The sequence below is a fragment of the Pelodiscus sinensis genome, chromosome 6, assembly GCF_049634645.1.
Source record: "Pelodiscus sinensis isolate JC-2024 chromosome 6, ASM4963464v1, whole genome shotgun sequence".
NCBI classification, from domain to species: domain Eukaryota; kingdom Metazoa; phylum Chordata; order Testudines; family Trionychidae; genus Pelodiscus; species Pelodiscus sinensis.
The window spans coordinates 84879148-84899704 of record NC_134716.1 but is presented as its reverse complement, the minus strand read 5'-3'; the positions used below and the strand labels follow the sequence as shown (position 1 = coordinate 84899704).

Below are 20557 nucleotides of genomic sequence, written 5' to 3'. Positions count from 1 at the left end.
TTTCACAGTCAGAAAATTAAACTGATTTATTACAAAGGAACTAGAGGATTCTGGTTTCACAGAAAAAAGGAGGAAGGAGGATTTCAAGCTATTCATCAGCTAGATCATCAATTTCCAAATTTCCTTTATAATGAGATTGAGGTATTATATGCAGTTCAGTAGCAATGCAATACAATGTTTTCACTGAGTGGATTTCCCTAATGCTTTCAGTAGCTCATTAATGTAAGGAGTTCTGTGTGTGTGTGGGCAAAACTACCCTGCCTCACTTTATTTTTGGCTCCAATCCTGCATCTGCACAGGCAACTTCCTATGCAAAATTTGCAGGGTTCAGTCCTTGGTTGACTTTGAATCTTCTAAAGGCATTTTCACCTAAAGAGGGCAGCCAGTCCATCTGTGTTAGGTACATTTCTGTGGACCTATGCTTAAATTCTCTTTCACTGTGTAGGATATGGGAGACAGATAGGGTTCCAATGCCTTGAATTGCTAGTGAAATCTAGGGCAAATTGATCTCTGAGAGACCTGCCACTTAGTTCCTGATTCCTGACAGGACAGCAGACCCCGCTGAGAAATGCCAATATTTGCCCATCTGTGTTGGGGTATCTACACCTCATGCACTTCCAATGGTCAATATAGATCCCTAGGAGAGAAAGGAAGTGGGCCAGCTGAACTCAGATGTGGCTGCTGCTATAAAAAGGTTCTGATTTCAGAGACTTCAGGTCAGGTGTTAGGAGAAGGAAGATTCCATTGAGGGAAGAGTGCTGTTGCAACCGACAGCCAATGCAGCTGAAACAGAGCCAAAATTAGAGCATGTGGGATAAAATGACATTGAATTAACACGTGTGCTATTGAATTTATTACCATTTGGGGTCCTGAAATGGATGTAAGGTCAAATCAGGGAAATGAGACAGCAGTCTCCTTGTCTCGGACATTCACAGCTACAGAAAATCCAGACAGTCACATGGGATGCACACCCATTGGGTTGGCATCTCTGTATTTCTTTTGGAAAATTTGACAGCCCAGCAGAATCTGATCACAGTGCTGAATATATGCATCAAATTACTTTACTTAAATAAGTGAGATGGAACCCCACAGAAGGGCTTAACAGCAGAGGCATAATTTCAATAAAATGCAGGGGGGGGGGAGGCAAAGTTATGACAGCAAATATAATATCACATGGAATGTTCTGCAAATTTTATTTGGGGGGAGTGATGGAAAACTTTGATTAGCAGACACCTGAACCCTTGTTTTCTAATAAGTCATCCTAGTTCACAGAAACATATATTGATTTCATTAGTCCAAAAAAATACCTACCTTGAGGTTAGGGTTACTAGATAATTTTAAAAAAATACCGGACACACTTGATCTCAGATGGAGGGGGCGAAGAAGGGGGACTGGCCAGGAAGGGAGTGGGGCTGGACAGGAGCGGGTTGTGGGGAGCAGGGCTGGCTGGGGAAGATTGGGGATAGGGAGAACTGGCTGGCAGGAAGCTGGGCTGGCTGAGAAGGGGTTGGGGGGACTGGCCAGAGGAGATTGTGGGGGGGACGACTGACCGGCAGAAAGCAGGACTGGCCGGGATGGGGTTAGGGGAAGCGGGGCTGTCGTGGGGGGAGAGCAGAAGGGGGGAACCAGCCACCAGGGAGCCAGGCTGGCCGGGGGAAGCAGAAGAGGGAACCGGCCGGCAGGAAGAGAGGCTGTCCCAAGCACATCCTGATCCCGGCATGCTGCCCATCCCGCGCACGGTCCCAGCAGGGCACATGGGCAAGTCTGGCCCCAGAGATTCCATCCCGCCCTGGCTCCGCCCCCACCCCTTCTCTCTACTGTATAGTTGCGTACTGCCTGGCTGGTAGACACACTCATGCAGCGAGAGCTCGTCTACCAGCCAAGCAGTATGCAACTGCGTACTGATACTCATGATAATAATAAAACTTACTTAATTAGAAAATACTGAACATTTATAAGTCCGGTATTTTCTCAATTTGTTTCCCATACAGAAAGCTCAAATACTGGACTGCCCGGTTCAAAACCGGACACCTGGCAACCCTACTTGAGGTATGAAAGTCAGGCCTATGCTAGGATTCAGAGGGGTCGCCTACAATAGTTGTTGAATGCCTGCAGCTCTTATTGATTTTAACTGGAGCTGTGGATGCCCAACACTTCTGAAAGTCAAGCCTTGTTGTTGTTGTTTTTTAGTTTGGGCATCCCAAAACCCATCTTGGTAAAATATTTGTGTACTATCCATGAAAAGCCAGAATTTGATCTTGATTATTTGATTGTAAATCAGGAATATTTTAATGAAGTTAATGGAATTAGGCCAATATTAAACTGACAAAAGTTGGATGAGATTGCTGCTAGAAGAAAACTATATGCATGCAGAGTATTATCTTAAAGCTTTTCATAAAAAGTACACTACACAAATCCCTGTGACCTAAGGAAATAGCATTATCTCCATTACACAGAAGGCACATAGAGGTAAAGTGACTTTCCCCAAGGTGAAAAAGAAATGAGAAACAGAAACAGAAATTGCAAAGTAAGAAAGAATGGAAAAAATAAAGAATTCAAGAAACTCCTCGCAACTGCTGCTTACATGTTTAGTCCATCTGCCTCAGGAGGGCAAAATACTTAGTAAAACAAAAATCACGACTAGACTAAATCTTGTTTCTGAGAAACTGCGACCATTTCCCTTTCATATTCTACAATCCTGTTTGCCCATGAAAACCAATCTTCATTACTTGCAATTTTCTGGACTACCGGTAATATGTAATCCAGTGGTATATGCAAAATACATCTGTACCCAACCAGCTCCGGCTTGAATCACTCAGTGAGAATTAGAACCCATTTATCCATCAAAGTCATGAAGAATTATTACTGTTTGCAGAATCCATATAACTAAGGCTAATGTATACATGACCCGATGACATTCAGTTTGAACCTGTAGTGTCACCTTGCAACTCAACAAAACAACAATGGTATTTAGTCTATTCATTTTCCTCAGATCTGAAGTCCCCACAGATAACATGAATCAGAGAACCTGGGAGCTCCCCCACCCCTCCATAAAGCTTTCTTTAGCAAAGTAACATTACATAAAACTACAGGTATTTCACTTTTAAACTCTCAAAGTCAATTTAGTGCTATCAGTTTCCTAGCTAAAAATCTTCTCAACGTGTGAATTAGTAGCTAATGGAAGTTTTAACCCTCAGTCTTGGCTGGCTTCCTGGACAATAATGGAACATGAAAGCTCTAAGATTTATTTAAAAGGAGACTTCAGAGTCAACTGCTAAGGATTTCTGTGCACAGGATAATAGAATGGAAAGAAGGGCAGTTTTTTTCAATCATGTTAAAAATTGTATTATACTGCTATGTATTGTTCTGTTTCTGTGAGCACTATTCTATCATACATAAGATGCATTATAAATATTAACACTTTTTTATGTAAACATACCAATATATATATAAAACACATCAGGCTTTCACAAAGTCTGTTAGCACTTATCCCCACACTGACATTGTCTCCTCACCATCTTCTGTTTGAATTGTTTTCCTATTTCATTTGTCTGTTTGTATAGGGTACATCTAGACTGCAGGCTTCTTTCACAAGCTTTTCTGGAAGAGCTCTTCGGAAAAAACTTCTTCTGAAAGAGCGTCCACAGTGCCAAAGCACATCGAAAAAACAATCTGCTTTTTTGAAAGATAGCGTCTACACTGAATGGATGCTAGCTCACATTACACGCTGTGATTGCTATGGATGGAGTGGCCACCAGGGCACCCCGTGCTTTCTCCTCTTTCCGCTTCTTGAGAAAGAACTCCCTCTTTCCCATCCGCACACACATTCTTCTGAAAGAGCTCTTCCAGAAAAGGCATTCTTCCTCGTAAAATGAGGTTTACCAATATCAGAAAAACTTCTGTGTTCTTTCGATTTTCTTTCGAAAGAACTCGATAGCAGTGTGGATATAAGTGAAGTTTTTTTTCAGAAAAACGGACGTTTGAGAGCCAAATCCTGTACCCACTGACATCTATAGGAAAACTCCCACTGACTTTCACGGGAGCAGGAACAGTTCGTTAGATTGCAAGGGACTTGAGAGAGTAGACATTTTTTGACAAAATTTCTCAGCAAAATACAGTTGTCCATTAAAATAATTTTCTCTGGGAAAATATCAAAATTGTGCATGTTGTCATTTCCAACAACGTTTTTCAGACCTTTTCTTTTAGTGATAATTTAATTTTTCAACTTTTTGTCCTTTTTTGAGCTGAAAGCAAATGTTAAAATATCAGTATTTCCCACAGGATGGAAGTTTACTATTTCAAACAGCTCTGCAAGGTACCATGCTTCTTATGCAACTGTAATATATGCATAAATCATAATAAAATACATGATATGTAACCACATACACTATACATCTTCTTGCTGGTAGGGATATACACACTTTAGATTTACTAGTATCTTGTCTAGTCAAATTTTAAAGTACTGAGTGATAGATCTTACACTATATCTCTTGGGAGTTTTTTCTTACAGGCCAATAGGTATCATACTCTCTATAAATGTATACAAATTTATTTCAGGAGTGAGGAACATAATGTGATAGCAGGGTACCCAGCTTTTACTGGCATGAATATGGCAGCGTACCCAGCTTTTACTGGCATGAATTTGTGAGGAACATGTGTTGAGTTATATAAAGGCACAAATGGTTTACATTGGCCAGCGCAAAAGAGCACCAATAAAAGCTTTATATTGCATTATATCAAGCTGGATTTCCTTTGTGCCGAATTGTGGACAAACAGCTATTTTAGAATTCCTTTGGGGAAAAAAAGCATGGATGTGTTTCTTCATAGCACTCCATCCATTAAGACAAGAGTCCAAGTGTAGAAATGTAACAGAAAGCAAAATGTTAATTAAAAAATTAAAAACCTCAATAAATGATCAGAAATAGCTTTTCTGTTATTTGGTATGATTTGTAAGAGCTGGTATCTTTTGCTCTCATAGGACTAGAAAAAGTGCTGCAGCCACCTGTTAAAAAGGATGGGATTCCTAGCATTCCATATCCATTCCTAGCTCTGATGATTAAGAAGCTAGTGATACTTAAAACTGCAACCAGTCCAGAAACGATCCTGCATTTCAGAGCATTGTGATTTGATTGTTGCTCCTCACTTTAGTGTGTGTGTATAGGGATGGGGATAATAACACAAGTCTACATTTGTGATTTTTATAATAACTCTTTGAAAGCTGCTCAGTGACTTGCAAGGTTATTAATACTGCCTGATGGAGGCAGGCAGATGGATTAGTGAACAAACTACAATATTCAGCTTCAGTCAATGACAGGCCCAAAGTCCAGTGTCTCACAACCACTCAAGCCAACTGAAGAAAAAAAAGTGTTCTGAGGACTTGTCCCTGGGCAGCTGAGATTTAATGGCACAATAAGAAAGCATAGTTCTCCGAATTTTCAAGCTCAGGTCTCATACTCTCAGGTAGCTTAAAATGATATAAAATTGTTGTTGCAATTATCTCAAGGCATATCTCTGCAGTCTGCATTATCCAGCATAGTGTGCCATGCCAGGGGCTTTCAGTCTTGTTCTCTTGTTTTTCATGTGACTGACATGCACAGCGTGCTTTATGTTTAGTTTGGTCCTCTAACGTACATTGAAAGGCCACTGGCTCCACAAGTCAGAGAGTATAAATGAAAGCTAAGACTAGATCACAATTATGTTCATGTTCAAATAAAAGTTGGAATAGTTAAGTAAGAAAAATACAATCACGTCCATCTGGTTGGAAATCTACGTCTGACCATACATTACAGCAGTGACTATACCGTCACTAACATTATCTGTTGTTGCTCGGTATGATAAGGTCAATGAATATGCTTTGTATTTGGCCTGTCTCGCATATTTTAAAAAAAATACTGCAGTTTGCCTTACTACATACAGTATATAAACTTGTTTTACCTTAAATTAGTCATAATCTATTATTGCATATTTCCCAAAGAAAGAACTTTGTGCTCTAACATTAATTGTGAATTTCATGGTCGTTAAGACCTGTTCCAAACACAGAGTTCCATCAGTTTAACTGAAGCTATGGTCCTGAAACCCAGTTTATTTAAATCAATGTAAAATAAACATAGAAGCTCTTACATCACTTTAATTCCGACTGTTCTAGATTTATAGCAGTTTAGCTGTCATTGGTAAGCATACAAGTGCAAGCCTAAGATGATATAGCCAGCTTTAACTGTAAGCATGGCTCAGTCTAGGATTGGTGATATAAAATCTGGAACTGGGGCAAAACCATGTAGCATGGTGGGTACATCCTATAATTTAATGAATTATTCCCTAGTATATCAGCCTTACTAACAAAAGATTATACTTAATTTATGTTTCTTATGATAGCCAAAGGAACCAGAAAAGATCAGCAGGATCTGTTGGTTTTTAAATCTGGTACTTTTTGAAATCCAGGAGAGTCAAAATTGTGTTTTTTGAGTGTTAAAAACAATTACTGTGATGTCAAATGCTATTAATTATATTTTGTTCAATTATAATATTTTGTTCAATTATAATGCTCAACTTTGTGGCAATTTTGCATCGCTGACAGCTTGCAGTGTGGAAGCTTATTGTCTACAGAGGATTTAATATGGAAATATCAATCTTGTGTCATTCTTTTGCAGTGAACAGTTTGACAGTTGCTTGAATCTGCAACAAAATTGATTATTCTTGTTTTCGCTTTATAATCATAGAGGTAATCTTCCAGCACAGCAGTGGCTACAGTATTCTGCTTTTTCTTGTATCCCTAGCAACACAACTCCAGTTCCCTTAATCAAAGAGTTCAGGCTAATATAAATGTGTCACATCCCTCCTGAAGGCATATGAATCAAGGCATTTTCCACAGTATGCAAATACAACTAGGAGCATAGTCATTTGAGAGGCTGAGTGATATAATAATTGTGGGCCTGGGCCTATCCACTTTGGAAGCAAGGTTCAAACAAAGCCAGGTTCATAGGGAAATTAATTTGATGGTCTCATCTCTGTTATCAATGACTGATTGCTACAGCCTTAGTAAAAAACACCAAACAAATTAAAAGCACCCATTGTTTCTATTCAGGATTGGGTCACTTTGAAAATTACAGGAGTCAATGACTGAGCAGGCTGATTGACTGCAGGGTCAGCTCTGAGACGATTCACGGGGTAATGCTAGTGTCAATGCCCTGTCAAATATGCAGGCCCCATTCATGCTGTTTTCATACAAATATCCAAAGTGACAGGCAGGAGAGCATGGGTGGCAAAAGCAGATGATACTGGAATTTTGTATTCATTTTAATCCACCAGGATACTGTTTCCAATAAGAAAAATCACACCACCATATCAATATATGAAACAGCATAGGTGTTATTAATTTTATGTAAGATAAAAGATAAATAAGCTTCATGGAATAAATGTCTACGTTTTCTGGACAATCTCATGGGGTAATTTCCCCCATCTCACTAGCACAAAAAGGCATATTTTACTTTGTGTAAAGGTCAACATGAAAATACTAATTTAATCTAGTTCAGCCTACTGACCCTTGGTAATTTGTTTCCTGATATATAGAAAATTATTCAGGGAAAGAGAAAAAAGATTACATATAGCTGTTAAACATTAAGGTGACTGTAAGGTTGTTCTCATGTAATCATAATCTGTTTAAGTATTTAGCCCTCTACCGCTCCCATCCCCTCCCCACTTAGAGGTTGTGAACATTTTTTAGAGATGCATAGAGAGAGACACTCTGTACAGTTTGAATGCACTGAAAAGCTGGTTGACAAAATGGTGTCACCAGGAGAGCTTTGGCTTCCTTGACCACAATATGCTGGTCCAGAAAGAAGGACTGCTATGCAGAGATGATGTCATCTGTTGAGGAAGGGAAAAAGTGTATTAGGACATGGATTGGCTAACCTAGTGAGGAAGTTTTTAAACTAGGCTGACGGGTGACCAAAGCCCACAGGTAATTAAAAAACATGGAGACCTGGAAGACAAATCAGAAATTTGGAGGGGGGGGGGAAGGAAGTATAGGCTGTAAAGATAAAAGAAAGAAAAGACAGAACTGGCGAGTGAAAACAAACTAGTATCGTAATTATTTGTATGTTGTTGCAACTATGACATAGTGGTATCACAGAGACCTGGTGGGGTAATATGGATGGCTAGAATATCAGTATAGAGAGTACAATACCAAACTGGGAGGGGTAGCAAGTGTTTTGGACGATAGGATTATAATTCAAAATAGTCTGGACAACCTGGAGAATTGGTCTGAGGTAAACAAAATGAAATTCAACAAGGACAAATTCCACTTAGGAAGGAACAATCAGTTTCACACATACAAAATGGGAAACAACTGTCTAGGAAGAAATACTGCAGAAATATCTAGGGATAATTGTGGACCAGAAGCTAAATATGAGTCAATAGGGTAATACTGTTGCAAATAATAATAATAATAATAATAATAATAATAAAGCAAATATAATCATTGCATGTATTAACAAAATTGTTGTAAGCGAGACACAAGAAGTCATTCTTCCCCTCTACTCTGTGCTTATTAGGCCTCGACTGGAATGTTTTGTCCAGTTCTGGGTACTGCATGTGGATAAATTGGAGAAGCCCCAGAAAGAAGCAACAAAAATGATTAAAGGTCTAGAAAACATGACCTATGAGGGAAGATTGAAAGTCCTGGGTTTATTTAGTCTAGAAAAGAGAAGACTTTGAGGGAACATTATTACAGCTTTCTAGGGTGTTATAAGGAGAAGGGAGACATTTTTTTTTATCTGAGGACAGGACAAGAAGCAATGGGCTTAAATTATAGTATGGGAGGTTTAGGTTGAACAATAGGAAAAACTGGTCTGCAGGGAGATGGGGAGCAAAGCCTTGGAGCACGCCCGCAGCGGGACAGCCCAGGCACGCTTGGGCTATCCCGCTGCGGGCGTGCTCCAAGGCTTTGCTCCCCGTCTCCCTGGTCTGACCAGCAGACCAGGGAGATGGGGAGCAAAGCCTCGGAGCACGCCAGCAGTGGGACAGCCGCAGCGCGCCTGGACTGTCCCGCTGCCCGCGTGCTCTGCGGCTTTGCTCCGCGTCTCCCAGGTCAGCAGACCAGGGAGACGGAGCAAAGCCGTGGAGGACTTGGGCAGTCCCACCACCCCCGTCTCCCTGGTCTGCTGGGGGGAGGTGCAGCTAGTGCCCCCCCCACAGCAGACCAGGCTTTTCTTGCCTACCCCTGGGGTAGAGCAGCTGGGGGCTGCTGGGTTGGTCCCGCAGCGCCGCTCCGGACCAACCCGGCAGCACCCCAGCTGCTCTGCCCCAGGCGTCCCCAAGTCAGCCGCTGCTGAAACTGACCAGCAGCTGACTACAGGAAGCCCGAGGCAGAGTTGCTCTGCCCCAGGCTTCCTGGAATCAGCCGCTAATCAGTTTCAGCAGCAGCTGACTTGGGGACGCCTGGGGTTCTTAAGTTGAACCTGTATGTAAGTTAGAACTGGCATCCAGATTCAGCCGCGGTTGAAACTGATCAGTTTCAGCAGCGGCTGACGCCAGTTCCGACTTACATACAAATTCAACTTAAGAACAAACCTACAGTCCCTATCTTGTACGTAACCCGGGGACTGCCTGTATATCTGTATCTTAATAAAGGCTCTCCCTCTTCCCTGCCCTGTTTCTTCTGAGTCCATGGAAGTTTGGTGGGAATTTTTTAGTTAACTTCAAGGGGCTCTGGTCTGGCCCTGTGTGCTATTTTTGAATTCATAATCTGTTGCCATAGGGATGATTGTGATCTCAGAGTTCCAGCATTATGACTTCACTGGTGGATTGGAGGATGGTTGTGTATATGCGTGAGAAGTGGGGGCTTAAACATAATCTTTTTGAGAAGTGATAAGCAATTTGAGAATAAATGGATTCACTGTGGATTTGGTTTATATTTGTAAATATTCCTCCTGGAGAATGTGCCCTTTTCTGTAAAATTATCTTAGAGCGTTTTCAGACCAAGTAGAAGTCGTATTATTCTTTCAAGGAATCTAATTTGTAGTTGGTTAATTTAAAGAACAAATTAACACAAGGGGAACAGAATAATGGATGATTCAGAAAGCCAGCAGCAAAGCAAATAATCTAGTTCAGAAATAACTATCCTAGCCTAAAGAAAATAAGGAGGCACCTATGATTTAACATTCTTTCTGTATTTCTGTGAAAACAGCAATGGGACAAATAGAAAACTATATTTGTGTCTATATAGAGATATATAACATGCTCTGTGGGCTGAGAGAGATACTTTTTTTTACATTTCCCATTTGTGATAGATTGGCAAGGAGGTGGCCTCCGATTTTCATCTCAGCAACATTATGTTGTTCATGTGATTCAAAGTCACACTTTAGTAATCACCTTCCTCACTCTGAGGCCTACATCCTTTAGCTTTCCCTATGCTCTTTGGTAATGTAAAGGGGCTGGAAACTACCCAGACCAACCCAGGTGGAGGTTCCCCTTATGAGGTAAGTGTCAGTGGACACATTTGTGGCATATCAGACTCATGTCTACTCCTTATAGTGCCTGCCATAGGCAGGCCCACCAAAGGTGCGGCAAAGGGGGCAATTGCCCAGGGCCCAGCCATTTAAAGGAGCCCAGAGCCCCAGGCCCCTTTGAATTGCTGCTGGAGCACTGAGCTTTGAGGGCTTGGAGGGAGGAGGCAGCACCACAATGTGGCCAGGGCTGACAGCTGACTACCATCAGCCCTGCCCTTGGCACTACCCCTTCCACTCCAGCTCTGCCTCTTCCAGGGTGCAGAGCCACACCCCCCGCCCATGGGTGGTAGGTGACCCCATGGCTTGGGGAGGCAATCCCTCAGCCCTGTCCAGTCTGGTCAAGGCCCTGCCCCCACAATGTTTACCAAAGTCCAGTCACTGCTGGCTCCTACCCAGCCTCCTTGCCCCCCAATGTGGCCGCTGGCCCTTGCTTCCTGCCCCAGGGTAGTGCCTCATCCAGCCCGCCCCAGGAGCTCTGGAAAGGTGATGGCCACGGCCTCCCCTAACCCCCGAGGTCTGGTGAGCAGTGTGGCTCCAGTCTTCCCTGGGCCTGAATGCCAGAGAGGAGATCTGGGAAGAGTGATTCCAGGCAAGACCCATAACCAGGAAGTCCCACACACACACCACGGCTGAGCCACCATCTCCAGCACAGAGTGGCCACAGTGGCCTTAGCGTTGGGAAGGCAAGCGGCATTGCACAGCCCCCTGCCTGCTTACCCCACAGCCTCTGACATCACAACAGCAGGCTGGGGAACTCCGTGAAGGATGGGTGGGGCCAAGTAAGGTAGCTTGGGAAGGTAATGCCTTCGCCTGCCTAGGATACCCCCATGCCGCCCCCCCACTCTCACACCTTGACTCACGGCCCGCAGCGGCTGTTGGTTCCATTGGCCACAGGGTTTGTGTCCGGACTAAGCAGGTGCAGCCATAACATTCTGTGCACTGGCTATTCCTCGCTAGCATGTTGCCATCTGCCAGCCAAGAAGGTTAAGTGACCCCATACTACAAGCTGTTGGAAGGTTTCAGGAATGTAGCATTCAGGGGGTGCCAAGAATGAGTGTAAACTACAATACTTTGTGGAGTACCAGTTTTCTTACCAATTTAATCCTGATATGTTCCTGGCCTCACCATCTTACACCACCACTGAGACTACATTTACACTGCAACACTATATCAGGATATGGGAGTATCCTGAAATAGCTATCCTGCATCTTCACAGCAAACCGATTATTTTGAGCTCGCTCTTCCAACATCCCTGTAAATCTCATTCCACAAGGAGTAAGGGACATTTCAGAATAACAGGTTATTTCGAAATTTGGTACTGTGTACAGCATTAAATTACAAAATAAGCTATTTCAAAATAAGATTGAAATAAGATATGCAATTTGCATAGCTCAAATTGCATATCTTATTTCAAACTATGGTCCAGTGTAGACACACTGAGTAAATTTGGAGTAGACACTTCCATTGGCATTGCCTCCACTATATGCAGCATGTATTTGGACCTTTGCCTTAAATGGTATGAATTTAAATTCATAAATTATTAGAGTGGTTTGGAGCAGAGCTGCCCAACCTCTGGTTTGGTGTCTCTGGCCCCATCACTGTGGAGTCACTGCAGCTCCAACATGAGTGTGCTATAGAACTAGTGATATTATAACACACTGGCTATGTCTACACTCGAGGCTTCTTGCGCAAGTGTTCTTGTGCAAGCAGTCTTGTGCAAGAAAAGCAAGAAAATGTCCACACTGCCATGTGCCAGCTGTGCTTTTGCACAAGAGCATCCATGGCAGTGTTGACGCTCTCTTGTGTAAGAAAGCACCCATTTTAGCCATAGGGCTTTCTTGCTCAAGAAATCCCTGCCAAACATCCACACTTCCCTCTTGCACAAGAGCTCCTGCGCAAGAGGGCTTACACCTGTTAAAAAAGAGCGTAGCTCTTGTGCAAGAAGCCCTCTCTTACTAAGCAGTATTATACATTTCCTTTCGCAAGAGAGGCGGGCAGTGTGGATGCTCTTGCAGATTCTTGTGCAAGAACGGCCATACTTGCACAAGAAGCCTCGAGTATAGACATAGCCATACAGTGTAGATGCAGTGTGATGTTAGGCTATATTAGGAAAATACAGAAGGAAGGAGGAGGTGTTGCTTGCTGTAATGCCAACCAAGCACAGTCTTGTGGGCCCATGAAAGCCATGTAGGCACTTAACTCCTGTTGAAACTATGGGAATTAGGTACGTAAATATTTTTGAAAATCCAGGCCTGTATGCTTCATCTCCTCCTTCCATGTGCAAAATGGTATTGTTGTAGCCTCAGTGCAATTGGGTGATGGCAGAGCTTCAGCTGGAAGAATGAAGTGGCTGAGCTGCTGCAGCAACACAGGCTTCGCCCTGTCTATTTCTGCCTCTTCCTTGCAAAGAGTCCCACAAAGTGATAGTCCACCATGTGGTTATAGTGTATAAAGAGCCTTGTAGCAGGGTGAAAAGCATGACATTGAAATCAGTGGATGTTAGAAACCTAAAACATACCTTTGAAGATGGGCCTTAGTTTCTACTTCCAAATCTTAAATCCAGTTTCTTCTTGCAGCATGTGATATTTAGAAGAAGTAATACTGTTAAAGTCAACCCCACACCTTTAAAAAATGCTATGGCTGCTTCCCTCCAACATACAGTGCCAACAAGGCCTGTTTGTTGCAGGAAAGCGGCCATGGCGTTTTTGAAAGGTGAGGGGTTGACATTCACAGTATTGCTTCTTCTGAAGTATCACATGCTGCAAGAAGAAACTGGATTCAAGATTTGGAAGTAGCAACTATTGTAGTTATCACTGCATAAAATCCCCTTAAACAAAGACTTACAATAATAACTGATTTAATTTCTCAAAAGCAGATGGATCATGGTTAGGATTGGAAAATGTCCCAAACCAAGGAATACCAAAGGATAATCTCCAGATGAGTGAGCATTTTTAATATCTATCATATTAGCTCTGAGTAGTAATCCTTCTGAAAACAAACGGAAGGAAAAAAATCAATGTTTTTTAAATGATTTATGTAGTTTGGAACACAAGCTAGAATTCTATTGAAATGGATATGAAGCCCCCAAATCTCAGTGAGTTATAAATCAGAAAATCAATTTATGCCAGAATCCAAATTTTAATGAAGTGCCAAAGCCTTGACTGAGATCCAAAAGAATTTAACAAAATCCTTTCTAGCGTTTAAAAATGTTAATGTGACTACTTCTTTTTAAAGAGTCTACTTAAATGCATCAATATAAAGAATAAATTTGGTACTGCATGGAAATCTCCAGAAATCAATGCTAGTCTGTCTCCTAAATCAATATACATTATGGTAGCTCCCAAAGACTGAGGATTATGTACTGAAATAACTGCACCTCTCTGACACAGGTCAAAGTGACCAAAAAAACCCATCCATCTCATTCTCTTCTGAGATTCAAGTTTAGTTCCAGCTCTGAAAGCTACATCTCTGGGATAAAAAATATTTGTAAAAGACAAAAAAGATTTTTTTTTCTTTTAAGAGGAGAATAAATATCATGAACTTGGAAGGTGAACTTAGTGCTTGAAAGGAAGCGGATACACAAATCTGAAACAGTGAAGTTCATTCTGTGCCTATAAACTGGCTGGATTTTTCATCAGCCGGTCCAAACACAGTTTGGGGGTATGTGTGTTATATTGCTTTGTCAGCTGAAAAATGACCTGCCCGCTTTCTCTCTGAAGTGACACTCTACCATGCACAATGTTACCAGGCCACTGTGGAATCCAGCAGGGGACTGGTGATGGCTGACCATCACTTTGGGATCCCGTAGCAGCTTAGGGCTGTGTCTAGCCTACATGCTTCTGTCGGCAGAGGCATGTAGATTAGACAGATCGGCAGAGGGAAATGAAGCCGCGATTTAAATAATCGCAGCTTCATTTAAATTTAAATGGCTGCCCCACTCTGCCGATCAGCTGTTTGTCGGCAGAGCGGGACAGTCTAGACGTTCCCCTGTCGACAGAAAACCCTTTTGTCGTCCACCCCGTTATGCCTCGTGGGATGAGGTTTACCGGGGCAGTCGACAAAAGGGTTTTCTGTCGACAGGGGAACGTCTAGACTGCCCCGCTCTGCCAACAAACAGCTGATCTGCAGAGCGGGGCAGCCATTTACATTTAAATGAAGCTGTGATTATTTAAATCGCGGCTTCATTTCCCTCTGCCGATCTGTCTAATCTACATGCCTCTGCCGACAGAGGCATGTAGTCTAGACACAGCCTAAAATGTGGGAAAACAGGACAATTTAAAAATCTCTTTTGAGCTGAATGGCACTCATTAATATTTTCTCCTCAAGAAATTCTAGGTTCTGATTCAGCAAAGTATCAAACATGATTATTATTATGTATAAGTTATTGGTATTACTGTAGCTCCTTGGAGCCCTAGCCATGAACAAAGTCCCCATTGTGTTAGGCAGCATATAAACACAATATGAAGAGACATTTGCCCCCACATATTTTCTTAATACTAAGTAGACAATTCTGTCCCTAGCCATAAGTTTATTGCTGAATTAGAGCTTTAGCACATCATCTGACAGTGAAATAAAATGTCAGGGAGAATTACAGCTGCCAAGAAAGCCAAATATTTTTTGGGTTTGAGCTTTTCCCTTTTTTTTTTTTGTTAGAGAGATGCACAATTTGGTTTGCACTAACTACATCAATGGCATGATCTCAGCTTCCACTAAACTAGCATGTTTGGCATATAATGATTATTGTAGTGCCTTAGTTTTAATATACCAACCTTCATATTTCTAGAAGTCATCTCTCTTTGGTAGAAGAAGCAGCATTTTATATTCAGTCCAGATGCAACCCATTACAGAGGAGAAACCCATTCATTTTTTCCTCATGAAGACTTTTTTGTTCTCTCATTTCCTAGTTTTCTTTTAATCTACAATGGAAAAATCAGTCAAACTAAAAGTACAAGGTTGTTGTTTGTTTATGGAAAAAGGTATAGATCCAAACAGGGAACAATAAAACAAATCATGGCATTTAGTTACATCAAAATGAAGCTAAGATAAGGAAAAGCTATCTCCTATGTAATGGTCTCATAACCACAGACCGGTAACAGCTGCTAGAATGCTCTCACATTTTTAGTAAAACTTGCTTGCTCTGTTATTGCTGTACTATGTTATTTTTAAGCGTCACAAGTAAGCAGCGTGTACTAGATTTGAATCCAGTCTTCCAGATATTCTTGTTATTACTATTTGGGTCTCATGATTTAAGTACTTGAAAATATATATATATATATATATATATATATATATATATATATATATATATATATATATATAGTAAGATTTCATACTGAAATAGCACTGTAACAAAATCCCATTTCTGAGCAATTGATGCTGTATTTAAACCTCCAGTTAATAAAATGCTGAATTTTCATTCTAAAGTGACAATGAAATGTTATGTTTTGTGGCTGCATTACAAGAGGTTAGTCTTCATTATTAAAGTATTCTAGAATTTCCTCAGTTAAAAGAGAAGGTACCATAAGCTTTTCAAACTGCAATACATCTGGGGGCTTTCCTCTCTCACCTTGAAGTCAATCTCTAGATTCTTTATTTGGCAATACATGTCTACAAGGAAGATTCATGACTAGCATGTTAGGTTAAAAAATGTTTAATGATGTCTCCAAAGACTTACGTAGCAGCTGGATCTGATATTCTACACTGAAACTTCAGTGCAACTTGGAAGACAATTACTTATATAGGAAAAAGGATAAACCAAAAACATTTGCTCAAAGCCTTTTTATTAAACTAAAATATACTGCAAGAATAAACCAGGCAATTTTCTAGACTCACTCTCTTGTTGTCAGGCAATGGAAAAAAAGAAAGCAGTCAGGCAGTGATCTCCCAGTTCAGTGACCTGGGAGGGCCTCATAACCCAGAGATTTAATCCCAGTTTTCTTATGTTGTGTTTTATATGTGTGTATAAAAGAAAAGTGTTTTTAGTAAAATAAAAACAAATGAACGTATGCATCCTATTTTGTTTCACAAATAATTATAAAAGGGATGAGGGGGTCAGATTTTACAGTTTTCTTTATATACTCAGTTGTGGGTCAAGGCTATTATAAATAGTTCATAATAAACAGAATGACTGCATTAGTAGCTAAGGAGAAGAAAGGTTCCATCACAGGGCTTAGATTTCACTAATCAACTGAATAGAGCCATGAAACAAAGTGCAGAAAATAAAACTGTGTGAGCTGAACAACATTGTAGCCTGAAGCACTGATACATCCCCAAACTTCTGGAAGTCTCTGAGGTGGCTCATCCTTTGAGGCATTGGCCAATGTCTTATTAACATTTAAAACAAATCCAAAGCAAATAAACACTCACAAAAGTGGGAATTTTGTACATGTAAATACCCTGCCTGATTACAGGAAAAAAGCAGGAGGAGTAGAGGAACGGATATAGTCAATCCTACACCCCAAAAACAGGGATGGTGGCGGGCCAGGGACTCCTTTGAATTATAGATTATAATTTATGTAAACATTTTAACCAGTAAGCTCTAAAGCATGTAGTTATGCACATAGCTGGTCTATGTAAACATGCTGCCCTCCTGCACCTCCTTGTTTCATCTAGCTTTATATTATATTGTAAGCTCTTTGGGATGTACACTGCATTAGCACAGCATGCATCACAAATGGGCTCCAAACCCATTTGGCTCTGTAGAAACTACTAATAAGAATCAAGCCTGGTATATCTAGGTTAAGGTTAGAGGCCTTGATGGTATTCCTTTTAAATAAATAAGTCATACAATTCACTTTTAAAATACCATGCACGTATATGCTTCTACATTTAAAATACGATAGAGGGAAATGTCAATGAAACAAAGCTGATTATCGAAGAGCCATAAGGGAGCTTGCTAAGTTTGCAACACAATTCCTGTCCCTTTGCCTAATACTCTCCATTAGAAAAGGGAAACAGTTCAAAGAGTAACAAGGAGTCCCATTTATTAAACACTGGTCCTTCAAACACATACACACAATTAACTTCATGCACAATGGGACTACCCATGTGTAAAACCAAGTATGCACATATATATTTGCAAGGATAGGACCTAAGACAAAGCCACAATATATAGTTTGCAACATCTATAAGCTGTTCCAGGTGTTTCTAGCAGATTCAGACACGAGTTTTATTACTCCATTTGGAATGGATTTGTTTTAATAGAAGTTTGTCAGATACATTAGTATTTAGCTGTGACAGGTGAAGCCAAGTAATCTCCCCAACACTTCATTGCAGCTTGTGAATATTTTCTTGCAAAGCATCACGCTTTAAGACATGACTCACAATAATTTACTGCATTCAAAGCCAAATAATTACGTAGCTGACCTTTGTAAATCATGCGATTACTAAACTCTGTGGATATTAAGGTAACCTGCAGTTGAGTGAAAAAGGGGGCATCAGATGTCCCCTCACTGTTTTTGTTCAGGGGAAAGAAGAGGCTATGTTTTCTACAAGGCTGTCCTCAGGGGGAAGTTTTGGGGGGACACTGATGATGAGGGTACTTGGAGGAGGCAGAGAATGAGGCTTAGCTGAGAGGGAGGGGAAATGGCAGGGGTCTTTTTTCTCCCCCTCCTCCAGAGCTGCAGTCAAAGGCCGGGGAGGGGGTAAAGGTTTGAGGCAGGGAGGCTACTTCTCAGTGTGCTGGAAAGATGGCAGAGCCCCAGCCCTCCTGGACACTCCCTTGGTGATACAGATGTTCCCGGTGGACACTCTGCAGGAAAGTTCTCCCCTGTGGGCTTACTGCCCCCCGTGGTTAATCTCATATCATGTCCCTCCAAACAGCAGCCCCTCCCTTTGCATGTTCAGGAAAACTGTCCTTTTCCCAGGGCTTCTGACTGTCCAGGCACAACCAAACCCTGACCTTTTTTACCCTAGGAGAAAAGGATGCTGAGTGCCAGATTTGGTGGCCTAGCTCTTACTGTTTAGGAGGAGTTCTTGAACAAATGGACTCTCAGACACACAGACAGATGCACTTAAAAATACATACATAGATTTACTTTCTCCACAGCAGTCATAATTTTATAGACCTCTATCATATCCCCCTTAGTCTCTTCTTTTCTAAAATGAAAAGTCCCAGTCTTAATCTCTCCTCTCACGGCAGCCGTTCCAAGTCCCTAATCATTCTTGTTGCCCTTTTCTGAACTTTTTCCAGTGCTAAGATATTTTTGAGATGAGGTGACCACATCTGCACACAGTATTCAAGGTGTGGGTATACTATAGATTTATACAGAGGCAATAAAATATTCTCTGTCTTATTCTCTAGCACTCTCAAAGATTCTCGATATTCTGTTTGCTTTTTTTTTGACAATCATTGTACATTGAGTGGATATTTGCAGAGAACTATCCACAATGACTCCAAGATCTCTCTAAATTAGTCCCCATTATTTTATACATATAGTTGGGATTGTTTTTCCCCCGTGTGCATTACTTTGCATTTATCAACATTAAAATTAATCTGTTGTTTTGTTGCCCTGTCACCTAATTCTGTGAGATCCTTCTGAAGTTCTTCACAGTCTGCTCAAGATATTTAACTCCAAAGCAGTTTAGTATAATCTGCAAATTTTGCCACCTCACTGTTTATCCTTTTCTCCAGATAATTTGTAAATATATTTAATAGGATTTGTCTTGTTCTCTATTATAGGTTCAACAATTTCGTCCGAAAAGCACATAAGTGGGAGGAGTGAGCTGCCCAGGATTGTTAAAAGGGAGGTGACAGAGCAGATACTCACAGCCTAGTCCTTCCCACCCTCTCTGTCAGAGAAGGGGTGGGGAGTGTCATTTTCTCTACACAGAAGGAAGAGGAGAAATGTATGTCTGTGTTTGGAGCATAGGGGTAGTCTCCCTACCCAAATCATTGGTCCTCTGAAGGAAAAGTAACTTGGTTATAAAGTCTCAGTCCAAAACAAAGTTTCCAGACTTCTTTTGAAAAAATTGTCCATCTCAGGCAGCAATGGAAACCACTGGCCAGGCCCAAGAACTTTTTTGGCCTGATTTTCCAAGGAGGCTAATGAAAGTTGGATCCTCAGTTCTGTTCTCCATTGAAGGGAAAATCAGCTTGGAAAGGTAGCATATTGCTTAATAGATGTGTCCCCCTCCCCCACTGCAAATAACTTTTTAAAATATGTATCATTTCTCGTTACAAAGTATGTGCATCTGGGGTTTACAAGAGAATCTCAGAATAGGCTCCCAACTCCCATCACATTTCAATAGGAGTTGGAAACGTCTCCTGAGAAAATTCCAGCCAAAAATAACTAGAACATATTAAGCACAAAAGATAGATATTACAGCAAAATAGCCAAAGTAATACTTTACTATTAATGCCATTTGTGTCTAACTCAGGTATTAACAAGGCACCTCTACGATTCATATCCAATCTTAGAAACTATTTATGCACGTGTATGCTGAAAAGCCCTAGACAAATGTCTATATTCTAATGTGAACATGGGCAGAAAAGAAAGAAGATATATTTTAAAATAATTGAAGTGTCATAAAGTACTTTCTGGAGTAGGCATAAGCACAGGAATATAGATGGGGGAGCTCTGCATCAGAGTATGCTATGTCACTTTATCTGGGAAAAATGGAACTCAAAGTATAGCTACATTTTTAATAAGATTAATGTAAAATAGTATACAGATAAAACTACCTTGGAGAGCCTTGGATTCTGAAGTGATGTATAGTTGACTGGTAGGAGGAAGAAAAAAAAAAAACATTGCATGGATTTCAAAAGCCAATACTTTTCTATTTTAAAAGTCTTTACAAATATATGCATCCATGTGTGATTTAATCAGATACTGGAAAACTAAAACGGTGCATCACTGGCCCACTGACGTTGTGTTCTTCACAAATTAGCCATTTTATTGATGCAAAAAATTAGATATTTAAAACACTAACGGGTTGAGGGGAAAGCCTAGTGGTCCGAGCACAGGATAAAGAGACAAAAAATTCTAATCATGACTCTTAAATTCCTTCCCTTTGTGGCCCAAGGCAATTTATTTAACTTCTCCATTACTTGGT

General features: G+C 41.0%; 1 long non-coding RNA gene across 2 annotated transcripts in view; it reads right to left on the bottom strand.

Moving 5' to 3' along the window:
• Positions 1-20557, bottom strand: part of LOC142829925 (uncharacterized) — a 141254-nt gene that overhangs the window by 16425 nt on the left and 104272 nt on the right. The window contains exons 2-3 of one of the 2 annotated variants that reach the window (XR_012904852.1): positions 15274-15420; positions 7355-7863 (exon numbers count right to left, since the gene is read on the bottom strand). This is a non-coding gene — a long non-coding RNA (uncharacterized LOC142829925). Of the gene's footprint in view, positions 1-7354; positions 7864-15273; positions 15421-20557 lie in introns of those variants that run through there. The other variant, XR_012904851.1, reaches the window with a different exon arrangement.